The sequence below is a fragment of the Pelobates fuscus genome, chromosome 1 (genome assembly GCF_036172605.1).
Source record: "Pelobates fuscus isolate aPelFus1 chromosome 1, aPelFus1.pri, whole genome shotgun sequence".
In the NCBI taxonomy this organism is placed as follows: domain Eukaryota; kingdom Metazoa; phylum Chordata; class Amphibia; order Anura; family Pelobatidae; genus Pelobates; species Pelobates fuscus.
Genome location: NC_086317.1, coordinates 95442623 through 95455644, shown reverse-complemented (window position 1 = coordinate 95455644; position 13022 = coordinate 95442623). Strand labels below are relative to the sequence as shown.

Here is a 13022-nt window from a genome sequence, read left to right as displayed (position 1 = left end):
ATCGATGATGGCCTTAGTCATAATTCTTTTTTTGTCCCACTGTAAAGTGAGAGATATGGAAGAAAGGCGAGTGTTTGAGTTAGGAGGAAGTACACTCAGTACAGAGGTAACAGAAGCATGCTTACCACCTCTAGAACGTTTTAGTAAAGGACATTCTGGAATACTATGATCTTGTGAGGCGCAGTACATGCAGAGGTTTAGTTGTCTTCTTCTTGTTCTCTCTTCTGGGGGAAGAGGACTTCTTATGACCCCAATATCCATAGCTTCTGTTTGTACTGATGGTTTCTCAGACAACTTTGAATAAGAGACTGTTTTTTTCCACAATGAATTGGAGAGAGCTTTTTCAGCCTTTCTTTCTCTAAGTCGTCTATCAATACTGATTGAAAGTTGAATCAGGGTGTTTAAAGTAGGAGGGAGTTCAGTTCTTGCGAGTTCATCCTTTACTGCTTCGAATAATCCAATACGGAACTGGTTGCGTAAGGTAATGTCGTTCCACTGAGGAGTTTCTGTTGCCCATCTTTTGAATTCAGCAATATAATCTTCAACGGGTCTGTTTCTTTGTTGTAGGGTTCTAATGGTTAAATCCGCTGTGGCTTGTTTATTTGGATCTTCATACAGAAGAGACATAGCTTCAAAGAATTCATCCAGGGAATCTAATATGGGATCATCATTTTCCAGAAAGGAGTGAGCCCAAGCCATTGGTTCACCTCTCTAAAAAGAAATAACTGAACAAACCTTAGACCTTTCAGTGGGATAAGATCTGGGTTTTAAGGCAATTAATAATTTGCAGGCATTAATGAACTCCCTATATTTGGATCTGTCTCCACAAAACTTCTCAGGGTTGCAAACAGCGGGGTCACTGGTGGAGTGCAGAACCTGTTGGGGAGCATGTACTTGAAGGTCTCTTATATAGGTAAGGAGTCTTTCATTTGTAATCTGCATATCTTGCATGCCTTGAGCAAGTGTATCCACTCTTTGAGTTAGTGTGTTCATTCGAGGATTGATGTCTGCTGGATCCATTAAAAGGCTGGATTATTCTGTCAGGCTCACTTGAATAATAAGTATAGATATGGAACACAACTGCAGATATCTGAAGGTTCTTTAATGAATTAATTTTGGTTGAAGCAAATAATAATACTGATACTGTAGCTTTAAATATCAGCGTAGTTAAACAGAGCAAGTAGAAGCAAGTTGCAATTGAAGTAAGTATTAGTACTGATACTGTAGCTTTAATTATCAGCGTGGTTAGACAAAGCAAGTAGAAGCAGGTTGCAATTGAAGCAAGTCATAATACTGATACTGTAGCTTTAAATATCAGCGTGGTTAGATAAAGCAAGTAGAAGCAGGTTGCAATTTGAAGAAACAATTAGTTAGTCCATGAAAAATGACTGGTTTCCTGGGAGTAACAGTCAGACAAGTTGCAGGAAGGCTTGATTAGTTGTAGCAATAGGAAGTAGAACAGACTAACTTGCATGTAGGCAGAATCTGAATTAGAAGTGAAGATTCTACTTAGCTTGGATGGGAACAGTTCCAGCTTGCTTCTAGCTTTTCGCTAAGCTAGGAAGGTTCTTGAGCGTAAAGGGTTGCTCCGTGATACAATCCGAGGTCGTGGTGAGGAGAGAGGGAGTGAGCGATATCCAGTCCGGGTCTGGTACACGTGTAAGAGAATGAAGAGATTCCAGCCGGGTATGTGGTTGCGGTCGTGACCTTTTACAATAATCCAGCGAATTGAATCTGGCGCGGTCTCCCTAAGTAGCGCGGGGGAACAGCGTCAGAGAGAGGGGGCGTGGCAGAGCTCCATCTACCCGGAAGTGTCAAGTTATCGGTAATGCTAGTAAGTAGGATATGACAGGGTGTCTGGCAAAATCCCCGTTTTGGATATACCTAAAATAATCCTTTGTGGTTAATGGGGCTAGTGTTTTTTAATTCTTCAAAGGATCTGAATGTACAGTTATTATACATTTGGCAATAGCGCTGTAGACCTGTATTTTCAAGTCTCTTGAAGTCGGTTGCCCATAGACCAGGTTTGAATATTTTGTTTGTTTGTAAGATATTGCGTGAGTGACGATGGGGTGCTTTTAAGGGAATAATTACTGGCCGTGGAGTCCCATATTTTAAGCGAGTTAAATATCGCCGGGCAGCTAGTGCGGATATTGGGTCTAACCGATCTGGGGACCCATATCCAAAACTAGGAGAGTTCGGTACTCATGAGTAGAGTTTCCAGGTATACCCATCTGTGGGCCTCCGGTGGTAAATACCATTCTATGATCTAAGCTAATTGTGCGGATAAGTAGTAGTGATAGAGATTGGGTAATCCCAGTCCCCCTCTTCCTTTGGGTGTATATAGAGTTTGTCTCGCTATGCAATTTAGTTTTTTTGCCCATATGAAATCGTCAATTGCAGTTTGTAGCGTTTTTAGATTTACTGGTAAGGCCTGAAAAAGGAATAATAATCACAACAGTAAGTTCCTTTTAATGCTGTGGAGGCGTCCTATCCACAATATGATTTTTCATGCCAGGTGTAGTAGTGTAGGAATCATGTGCGAGAGGTTTTCGTGTGTACAAGTCGTCTGGGTTTGAGGTCAGTTGGACGCCAAGGTATTTGATATATTGCTGACTCAGCTTCAGACCGGTCACAGTCCCCAACCATGTGGCGTCCTCCCCAACCCTGTAGCATTCTTACGACTTGTCTAAGTTGATTTTATAGCCTGATACCTGTCTGTAGGTCTCTAGTAACAATAGCAAATTGGGGACTGAGACCCTCAGGTCTGCGAGGTTAAGCAGGACGTTGTCCGCATATGCTGAAACCTTAAATTCCTCGTTCAATATTTTCATTCCTTCGATCTTTGGGTTTGCCCTGATGAGGTGTAACAGGGGTTCCAAGTCAACCGCCCGTCTTGTGTTTTCATACAACTGCCTCGTGGGCACAAAGCCCACTTGGTCTGCATAAATGTACCTGGTAAGAAGAGGGTTAAGGCAGGATGCTAGCAGTTTGGCATACATTTTCAAGTCAAAATGAATGAGGAGATGGGTCGGTAGTTGGCCATGTTTGTGTTGTCTCTCCCTGGTTTAGGAATGAGTGCAACATCTGCTGTGGATAAGTCAGGATTGGGGTTATCCCTGTCAATCCAAGCATTGTATATTGTTGTCAGATGTGGCACTAAGTGTTTGCTGTAAGTCTTGTGATAAAAGTCGAACCCATGGATGCCAGGACTTTGTTCCCCTTTAATTTTGCAATGGCCAGTCAACCTCGTCCGCATCAATGGGCATGCCTAGGGAATTCAGTAAGTCCCCATTCGGCCTAGGAAGTTGGACTCTGTCTAGGAAGGCTGTGACTGCGTTGGTGTAGGTTCTGTTTCCACCGTTTAGATTGGGGGAGTGGTTGTACACTCCGGAAAGGAGGAGTAAGAATTCTTTGTTTATGTCTTGGGGGTTGTTAAGGACCATCCCTTGAGTTTTTTTAATGGCCATTATCCAGCTTAATGTAGTTGTGCTGGTGAGTATATGCCTTCAGGCATTTTCATGTAAACACTGCCTTTTCAGAGAAAATACAGTGTTTACATTGCCCCTAGGGACACCTCCATGTGGCCACTCTTTAGATGGCCACTGGAACAGTGGCGGATCCAGAGCCTGATCTCGGGAGGGGCACTTATAGATTATTAAAAAAAAAAATAATCCTGGCACAATAACTACTACAGCTCAGTGTAGTAGTTATGGTGCCAGTAGTGCCAGGATCCCACCCCAGAGTAAGTAGTCATACCGTTTAAGAACAGTTTGACAACTTACCTGGGGTCTGCTGGGATATAGGGCATAGGAGAAGTGGTGTGTGTTAGGGGTGAAGTGTGTGTGAAAGGTGCAGTGTGTGTGTGAGCGGTGAAGTGAGTGTGAGTGCGTAAGGGCGGCAGTGTGTGTGTGAGGGTGGCAGTGTGTGTATGGGGGCACTGTATGTCTGTGTGGAGCAGTGTGTGTATGGGGGGCACTGTGGGGCAGTGTGTTTATGGGGGGCACTGTGTGTATAGGGGGGGTCGTGTGTGTGTGTGGGGCAATGTGTGTATGGGGGGGCAGCAGTGTTTGTAGGGCACTGTATGTGTCTGTGTGTGTATGGGTGTGCAGTGTGTGCAGGGCAGTATGTGTATGGGGCAGTGTGTGTAGTGTGTGTATGGGGGCAGTGTTTGTGGGGCAGTGTGTGTAAGGGGACAGTGTTTGTGGGGCAGTGTGTGTATGGGGACAGTGTTTGTGGGGCAGTGTGTGTATGGGGACAGTGTTTGTGGGGCAGTGTGTGTATGGGGACAGTGTTTGTGTGTATGGGGGCAGTGTGTGTATGGGGGCAGTGTTTGTGGGGCAGTGTGTGTAAGGGGACAGTGTTTGTGGGGCAGTGTGTGTATGGGGACAGTGTTTGTGGGGCAGTGTGTGTATGGGGACAGTGTTTGTGTGTATGGGGGCAGTGTGTGTATGGGGACAGTGTTTGTGTGTATGGGGGCAGTGTGTGTATGGGGGCAGTGTTTGTGTATGGGGCAGTGTGTGTATGGGGTCAGTGTGTGTAAGGGGTCAGTGTGTGTAGTGTGTGTATGGGGGCACTGTTTGTGGGGCAGTGTGTGTATGGGGACAGTGTTTGTGTGACAGTGTGTGTATGGGGACAGTGTGTGTATGGGGGCAGTGTGTGTATGGGGACAGTGTTTGTGGGGCAGTGTGTGTATGGGGACAGTGTTTGTGTGTATCGGGGCAGTGTGTGTATGGGGTCAGTGTGTGTAAGGGGGAAGTGTGTGTAGTGTATGTATGTGGGACAGTGTTTGTATGTGGGGCAGTGTGTGTATGGGGGGGGGGAGAAGGAGGGAAGGGAGGTTTTTTAATAAATAAATAAATAAATAAATTATTTTATAAAATAAATATATTTATGTCCCCCCTCCCTTCTTACCTTTATTGAGGACGAGGGGGGACATTTCTGGATCCCTGGTGGTCCCAGTGGGAATCCCCGGTGGTCCAGTGGTTACAGTGAACTCTAGCCCGCGCTCCAGGGCTAGAGTTCACTCTCGCGAGATTTGGAGCGTTGCCGTGGTAACCGCGGCAACGCTCCAAATCTCGCGAGAGGAGGGCCCGGAGGAGCTGCGCGCTGAGCTCCCGGGTCCTCTCTCCTCCCTCTCCCTCCCCTGCCGGCTGTCAGCACAGTGTCTGCGGATCTGGGAGGGAGATCACTGATCACCCTCCCCGGTCCGCAGGCACATTGCAGGGCTGGCACTTGGGCAATGCCAGCCCTGCAATAGCCGGCAGGGGGGAATCTCGGGGGGGGGCAATTGCCCCGTTGCCCCCCCCCCCCCGGATCCGCCAATGCACTGGAAGGCTTCCTGGTTCAGGGCTGAACAGATAGCTGCCCTGCCATTCAGCGTCCCCACGCTCTGCAATGCATCTCTATGAGGAGGTCCTGATTGGCCAAAACAGCATTTGGCCCTGTGCCGATTTTAGCCAATTCCTATGGGAAAGCATTGGATTGGCTTAAAATTGGCCATTTTGATGATGTAAGGTGAGTTTTAAACTTTTATAGGGGGTCAAGCCACCTATATAGTGGGTTTAGTACTATAGGGTCAGGAATACATGTTTGTGTTCCTGACCCTATAGTGTTCCTTTAACGTAATCCAGAGGCTGTATTACAAAATCCAGACATTTCTTTTGAGATTGGATGCTTTTTAATGCTATAAACTGTAAATTTGTGAGGAATTTAAAGTGAATTTAAAATTTTAGTTTAAAATAGCTAAACTGAAAATATTACTTTAATTTAAAAACATTTTTGAAGTCTACTATTTTGACCTAAAATTGTATTCACATTAAATTCCTGATAACTTATATGTTAGTAAATGACCCTGTCTGAATTGTTTCTTAAATTTCCCACACGTCATCCTGTATACCAAGTGCATGATGTTCAGTATCTACCTGCACAGGTGTGCATCCAGTTTTTTCTTTTCCCTTCAGTTTCAATTCTTTTAAAATATATTTTTTTACAAACCTTTTTCTTGTTTCATTTATTTTCTTTCAGTTTCATAGGCAAGTATTGCAAAAACTCCATGTTAACTTCAGTTTCCTTTCCCACTTTGATAGGTAAGTACCTACTTTTACATGTGTCCTTTATTTTAATTATTTTCATGAAATTATTATCCATTCAATACCAAGCATTAGGTTTTATACGAAAAGCTATATAGTAGAAGCATTAATTAAGCAGGAATTTTGTTTGTAAATAGCCATTGGCTGTGACATTCAGTTTAGAGAGAGTGTACACTGGTGTTGGGGTTATGCAGTGTCTTGTCAGGTGAACCATCAGGTACAGAAGCGGAGACTCAGTGCTGTTACTGATAGGAGTGTTGTTGCCGACAGCAATCACACGACTATCACTCTCAGTCAGCCCAGTACACTAAAGTAGATTATTAACTGCCTGACCTCCCAACCTTCATCTGAGCTCCGCATACAGTGACTCACAGGGAGGTGTGACATGGGGTTACTGGGAGAGGTGAGTAAGTGATAATAATAATAATAATAATATCAATAAATTACAATACCAATACTGATTATCAGGAGTATGCTGGATATCGACTCTATTAATTTGTGGAACCGATAATCAGCCTATCCCTAACTACCAATAGCATCTAATTATTAGATTTAGGTTTTTTGGCTGTGTATTTCCAATATTCTGGATTTAGCCATTCAGTTACCTCTGGACAGACTTACATCCAGCTTACATCTAACATAATTGAGAGTCTGTATTGCAAAATCCAGACATTGATCTTGAGATTTGAGGTTATATAATATTGTAAACTTTGAAATATAAAAAGTAAATTTCAACTTTAAGGTCAAAATATCTAAACTGGACATTAATTTATTTGGAAAAAATATTTTGTAGTCCACTATTTTGAATTTTTGAATTCCTGATATCTTTTATATTTGTGAATAACACTGTTTGAATTCCCAACATTTATACCTAATGCATGTGATACCTAATGCATGCTATTCAGTACCTGTCTGCACAGGTATACATCCAGATTTTTCAGTTTCAATGAGGAATGTTCTTTATAAATTCTAATTTAAAAAAAAAATCTACGTTCCTGTCTTCCTTTCAGTTTACTTTGTGATGATCTTTATAAATTGTTTGCATAATCCCTGTGTTAATTTCAGTTTCATTTCTCAACTCGATGGGTGAGTACTTGCTTTTACTTGTGTTCCTTATTTTGGTTCCTTCAAAATTAACCAATTTAATACCAATATTTTTTGTCATCTGAAAACAAATAGCATTACATTTTATTTGAAACCTGAGAAGCTTACTTACCACTTTAATTTACTGCAAAGCAGCAATGTTTGTTGTAGTTAGTTAATCAGTGATGCCTTAAAAAATGTATTTAAAAAAAAAATTCAACAAATGAATATGTAAACATTTAAAGTTATTAATCTGTTGCAGAAATAATAAAAGGAGAAAAAAATAAGTTTTTAAGATGGTATTTCTTATCATACCTGTTCTAAAAAAGTTTTAAAGTAGAAACAATTTGTATCATAAAACAGTAAATAAGGGGTACCAATTGTCACTAGCTATTAATTTATAATAGCGTTTACTACTTACAATTTGAAAAAGTAGGGGCACATCTAATAAAACCCAAAGAAAAAGCTACTTGCGCACTATCCCAGATCCCTATGCGCATTTAAATAATTGGGGTTTAATAAGGGTTAATAAGTGTGTGGGTTTAGAAAAATAACCCTCTTTTTCGCATTAGAGATATTGCCTTTTTGCTTAAAGAAGCAACGTGAATTGCTAGTGTAGGACTCACCTAAAGGGTTTTGCCTTGACATGGCAGCTGGGCTTACCCTTTAATGACCATTGGAGTAAAACAAAAAAACTTCCGTTATTTAAATGTGCATAGGGATTTGGGATAGTGTGCAAGGAACTTTTTCTTTAGTTTTTACTGTATGTATTGGGGCTGATATGTACTATAGTCGTTGCTGTCGCCCAAGAGTAGTGGGAGTTTGAGCGCAGGACTTAATTTTGTATCTTTGCAAAACACATCTAAATTATTTTTTTTATTAATTTCCTCTTTTCCTCTGCCGAAAAAAAAAAATTGATGTATGTATGTCACTCATGTAATGAATTAACTCATAGTGAATTCTCTGAATTGTATTCATTAACTTCTGAATGTAGTGACATGTGAAACCATGTTTGCAAAATACAGGCTCAAATAGCTCAGAGCCATTTCACTTAAGTTGTACAATTAGTGTTTTAGTTCTCTACAAATTATTATTTAGCGAATTAACAAGGGGGAGGGAGGGGAAGCTGTTATAGCAGGAAATACTTATATGTTTATTCACTAACATGAGAATTGCGGGGAATTCAAAGAGAATTTACAATTAACCTTCCAACTGGAAGATTCAGTGACTTGGTGAATTTTGTCTAATTCAGCTGTTTTAGACTTACATTTGAAACTGACTTTGCACTTTAAACAATTTGTGCTTTTGACAATAACCCTGTAAATATGCACTCCTTTTGAAAGGACCGAGACAAAAATAAAAACGATTCTTTTATTTTTCTTCAAGGAAGACTGCAGAATAGATGTACTGAATGGTAAACTTGATCTTGCGTAGTTAAGGAGAACCCAAGTTGTGGTAAAGCAGGCTTAGAAAAGGTAGATTTTTTTTTTTTTTAAATCACCAGCAAATTGTGCATTGCAGCACAACAGAATACATTTAGTAAGTAAGCTGTGAGACAGAGAGTGGTAAAACAGACAAAGAGACAGAGTGATAAAACATTCCAGAGTATAGGGGCAACATGGAAAAGATGCTGGGAAAACTAGACTGTATTATTTGTATATGGTAAATAGATTGTATTAAATATCACCTTCACCTGTATTATATCTCATCCTACCTTCTCTCTTCTTCTGTGTTCACTAGCCACAAAGTAGCCATTAGAATGGACTCATCATATATTTTTTAATTTTGTCTGTTTTCCCCCTAAGTCTTATAAATCATAACAGAGCAGTATTCATTAACACCAATAGTAGTGAATTGAAAACTGAATTTAAAAAAAAAAATTTTTTTTCCTAAATTCGGAAGTTGTAAGTTAAATGTGCAACAATGACATGTTTAGCGAATAAACCCATTAGTTTCTATTTGAGCTCACACACTGTTTCTTCTATCAGCATTTATCTAACACATTATTGGAAACCTTTCTGCAAGTTCTGACAAGTCTTTTTTACTGGCAATTACATATTATTAAAGAGACACTCGGAACACAGGAATTGCAGCAGCTTAATATTGTGGTTTTCTTGTAAATAGCCTATCCTTGCAGTCCCTCCTCTTGGAAAATTGCCATTTTCTGTGTACACTCCACAGCTTCCAAACAAGGGTTGCTCTGAAATAATATATGGGGGACATGCAAGTGATATGGAGGATATGCCACTGTCCTCTGATCTGGAACCCACACATGGACAGTTGGTCTAAAATGGATGGGAACATGGATGGAACATGCCATTGTCTCCTCCACCCATGGGCAACAAGTGAAGAGTTTTTAATCTAATAAAGGGGGTAGACTATTGGCATTACCTAAATCTCCACGACTCCCAATTAAAAATGCCCCCCATTTGGGTGTATAGGATTCCCGAAGCCCGTAGTCACTACTCCTATTAAAATGTCCTTACCTAACCCCTCACCTTAATAGTGAAGGTGAGCCCAATCAAGCTGATTCCATGTTATTAAAATAATATAAAATCATATTTTCAAAAGTAAACTGTGTGACAGAGAGTGGTAAAACAGATAATGAGACAGAGAGTGGTAAAACATTCCAGAGTATAGGGGCAAAATGGAAAAGATGCTGAATAAACTAGACTGTATTATTTGTATATGGTAAATAGTAGACATGTGCAATTTGTTTCGGTCCGAATTAAAATTCGTCCGAATTTCGGGTAATTCAGACATTCGGGTGCTTCTGAATGTCCGAATAGCTGAATTGCCAAAGTGCCGAATTCCTGTATTGCTGAAGTGCCGAAGTTACAAGGTGTCAAAGTTACGAAGTTACGAAGCACAGTATTGCCTAAGTACTAATATACTTACCCAGTGAAAGAAGAAGAATGTTACATTGTATCCAATTTTAAATAAAAAGTATACAAACATAGCCAGGATTCATCTGTAAGCGTTTGCAACACTTACAACAATCAAGTAATACACATTCATATAAAATGTAAGTTACTTGGCCAGTCATGTAATGACAAGAATGAATACGTCAATAGGGAGTTATCTACTAAAAGGCTGAAAGACCTGAATTGGTCTTTCAGCCAAATTTACTAATACTAAGTAAAGATTACTTAGTATTAGTAAATTATGCCCCTACTCGCTATACTGCGAGTAGGGGCATGTCTATTAAACAGTAAGCAGCCAGTGGCTGCTCACTCTTAAAAAAAAATAAAAAAACAATAGTTGACAATAGGTCACCCCCCTTATTCTAGTTTAGGGCCCCCACCCACCGCTCAGTGGTGGGGGCCAGGGGGAAGGACATTAGGTCCCCCCCCAATTTTTATTTAGGGCCCCCACCCGCCACTTAGGGGTTATCTACCAAGCAGCTGCAAGAGAAGTCCCGAAATGCCGGAGTTCCGAAGTGCTGAAGTTCTGAAGTGTCTAAGTGCCGAAGTTGCCGAAGTGTCGAAGTGCCGAAGTCCCGAATTGACGAAGTCCCGAATTGACGAAGTCCCGAATTTCGGAATGCCGAACCGAGCCGAATATTTTCCCCATGCACATGCCTAGTAAATAGATATTTTTAAATATCACCTTCACCTGTATTGTATCTCATCCTACCTTCACTCTTCTTCTGTGTTCACAAGCCACAAAGTAGCCATTAGAAAGGACTAATCATATTTTTTTTCTTTTGTCTGTGTTCCTCCTAAGTCTTATAAATCATAACAGAGCAGTATTCATTAACACCAATAGTAGTGAATTGAAAACTGAATTTTAAAAAAAGTTATTTTTGCCTAAATTCTGAAGTTATAAGTTAAATGTGCAACAATGAAATGTTTAGCGAATAAACCCATTAGTTTCTATTTGAGCTCACACACTGTTTCTACTAATAGCATTTATCTAACACATTATTGGAAACCTTTCTGCAAGTTCTAACGAGCAGGTTCTGACAAGTCTCCGCTATTTTTCCTGGCAATTATATATTATTAAAGACAGGGCCGGACTGGGAAAAAAATTAGGCCCGGGCATTTTTCAATCAGAGCGGCCCCCTAAGAAGGGGGCGGGGCTAGAGAGGGTGTGTTCTGTCATCACTAATGACAAGCACGCCCCCTCTCAAAGTGAGCATGTTGGTTCAATGCGCAGAGCCCTGCTGAAGAGCTCTAGCATTAGAAAAAGGCCCTGAATTTGTTCTGCGCAGCGCAAGCAAATTTAATAACATGCTTGCATTGTGTTTGCTTTTAAATTGTCTCCGGTGTCTCCACAAGTGGGATACCAGAGGACAAAAGGGCCATGAAAGCGTATGGTGCATGTGTTTGGAGCCTGCTTGTGGGATTGCGTGTGTGTAGAATGTGGTGTGGTATTGTGTAAATAGGTCAATTTTATTTGTGTTTTTGGTGTAATATGTGTGGCTAGGGGCTGTAGAGAGTGTGTGTATAGGGGGCATAGTGTTATAGGGGATGTAGCGAGTGTGTGTATACGGGCTGTAGTATGTGTGTATAGGTGACGTAGTGTGTGTAGGGGTTGTAGAGAGGGTGTGTTTAGAGAATGTTGTATGTGTTTACTGACAAGGAATGTAGTGTGTGTGTAGGTGGTGCAGTGTGTGTGTGTGTGTAGGAGATCTAGTGTGTAAAGGACCCAGAGTGTGTATAGGAGATTGTGTGTGTGTGTGTGCATAGAGGATTAAGAGTGCATATAGGGTAAGGGATCTAGCGTATATCTGGAGCGTAATTTTGTGTAGTGGTGCAGTGTGAGGGGTGCTGGAGTGTGTGTGTGTGTATATATATATATATATATATATATATTTAGACGTATTGTATGTGTGAGGGGCGCAGTGTGTGTGTATGTTAGAGGGGTGCTGTGTGTGAGGGTGTTTTTATTTGCCGTCACATTCTAGGTTTCTAATTTTCTTTGTTAACTCACTGAGGGTTATTTTATATATTTTATATATATATATATATATATATATATATATGTGTGTGTGTGGGAGTGTGCTGTGTGTGTGAGCGAGAGCGCGCTGTGTGTGAGCGAGGGCGCGCTGTGTGTGAGCGAGGGCGCGCTGTGTGTGAACGAGGGCGCGCTGTGTGTGTCTGACGGGGCACTGTGTGTGTCTGGGGGCACTGTGTGGTGCTGCGTGCATCTGAGGGTGCTGCGTGTGCGTCTGAGGGTGCTGCGTGTGCATCTGAGGGTGCTGTGTGTGTGTGTCTGGGTGCTGTGTGTGTGTGTCTGGGTGCTGTGTGTGTGAGTGTGAATGTATTTTTTATTTAAAATAAAATATATATTTTTTTATTAATAATTTAAAAAAACTTAAGTTATATTCCCCCCCCCCTTCTTACCTTTAGCCTGGGAGGGGGTGGGAGCCGTTCTGCCTGCAAGGGTGCCGTGGTGCCATTGAGGGAGCCATGCTTCCTTCCCTGGTGGTCCAGTGGTGAGAGTGAACTCTAACCTGCAGGCTAGAGTTCACTCTCGTGAGATCTGAGCGTTACTGCGGTAACCGCGGCAACGCTCAGACCTCGCGAGAGGACCCGGCGGAGCTGCTGACTAGAGCTCCGCTGGTCCTCTCTCCTGCCTCCCTCCCTCTCCAGCCGGCGGCCGCATCTGAGTGCCTGTGGGCCGGTGAGGGAGATCTTTGATTTCCCCACCGGCCCCCCATGGAGGCACACAGCAGGGCCGGCGCTCTGATAGCGCTGGCCCTGCAGGGGCTGGCAGGGGAGATCCTGTGATCTCCCCTGCCGGCCTCGGCCCCACGGCCATCGCGGCCCACCGGGCATTTGTCCGGTATGCCCAATGGCCAGTCCGTGCCTGATTAAAGAGACTGACAACCAAGATATTATT

At 42.0% G+C, this 13022-nt stretch overlaps 2 protein-coding genes across 2 annotated transcripts in view; one reads left to right on the top strand and one right to left on the bottom strand.

The window, feature by feature from the left end:
- Nucleotides 1-13022, bottom strand: part of AP4B1 (adaptor related protein complex 4 subunit beta 1) — a 210929-nt gene that overhangs the window by 94137 nt on the left and 103770 nt on the right. The gene's annotated exons all lie outside the window — the stretch shown is intronic.
- Nucleotides 6048-13022, top strand: part of LOC134600676 (5' exonuclease Apollo-like) — a 58509-nt gene continuing 51534 nt past the window's right edge. The window contains exon 1 of the mRNA XM_063445053.1: nt 6048-6089. The gene's annotated coding sequence lies outside the window, so the exon portion shown is untranslated. The remainder of the gene's footprint in view (nt 6090-13022) is intronic.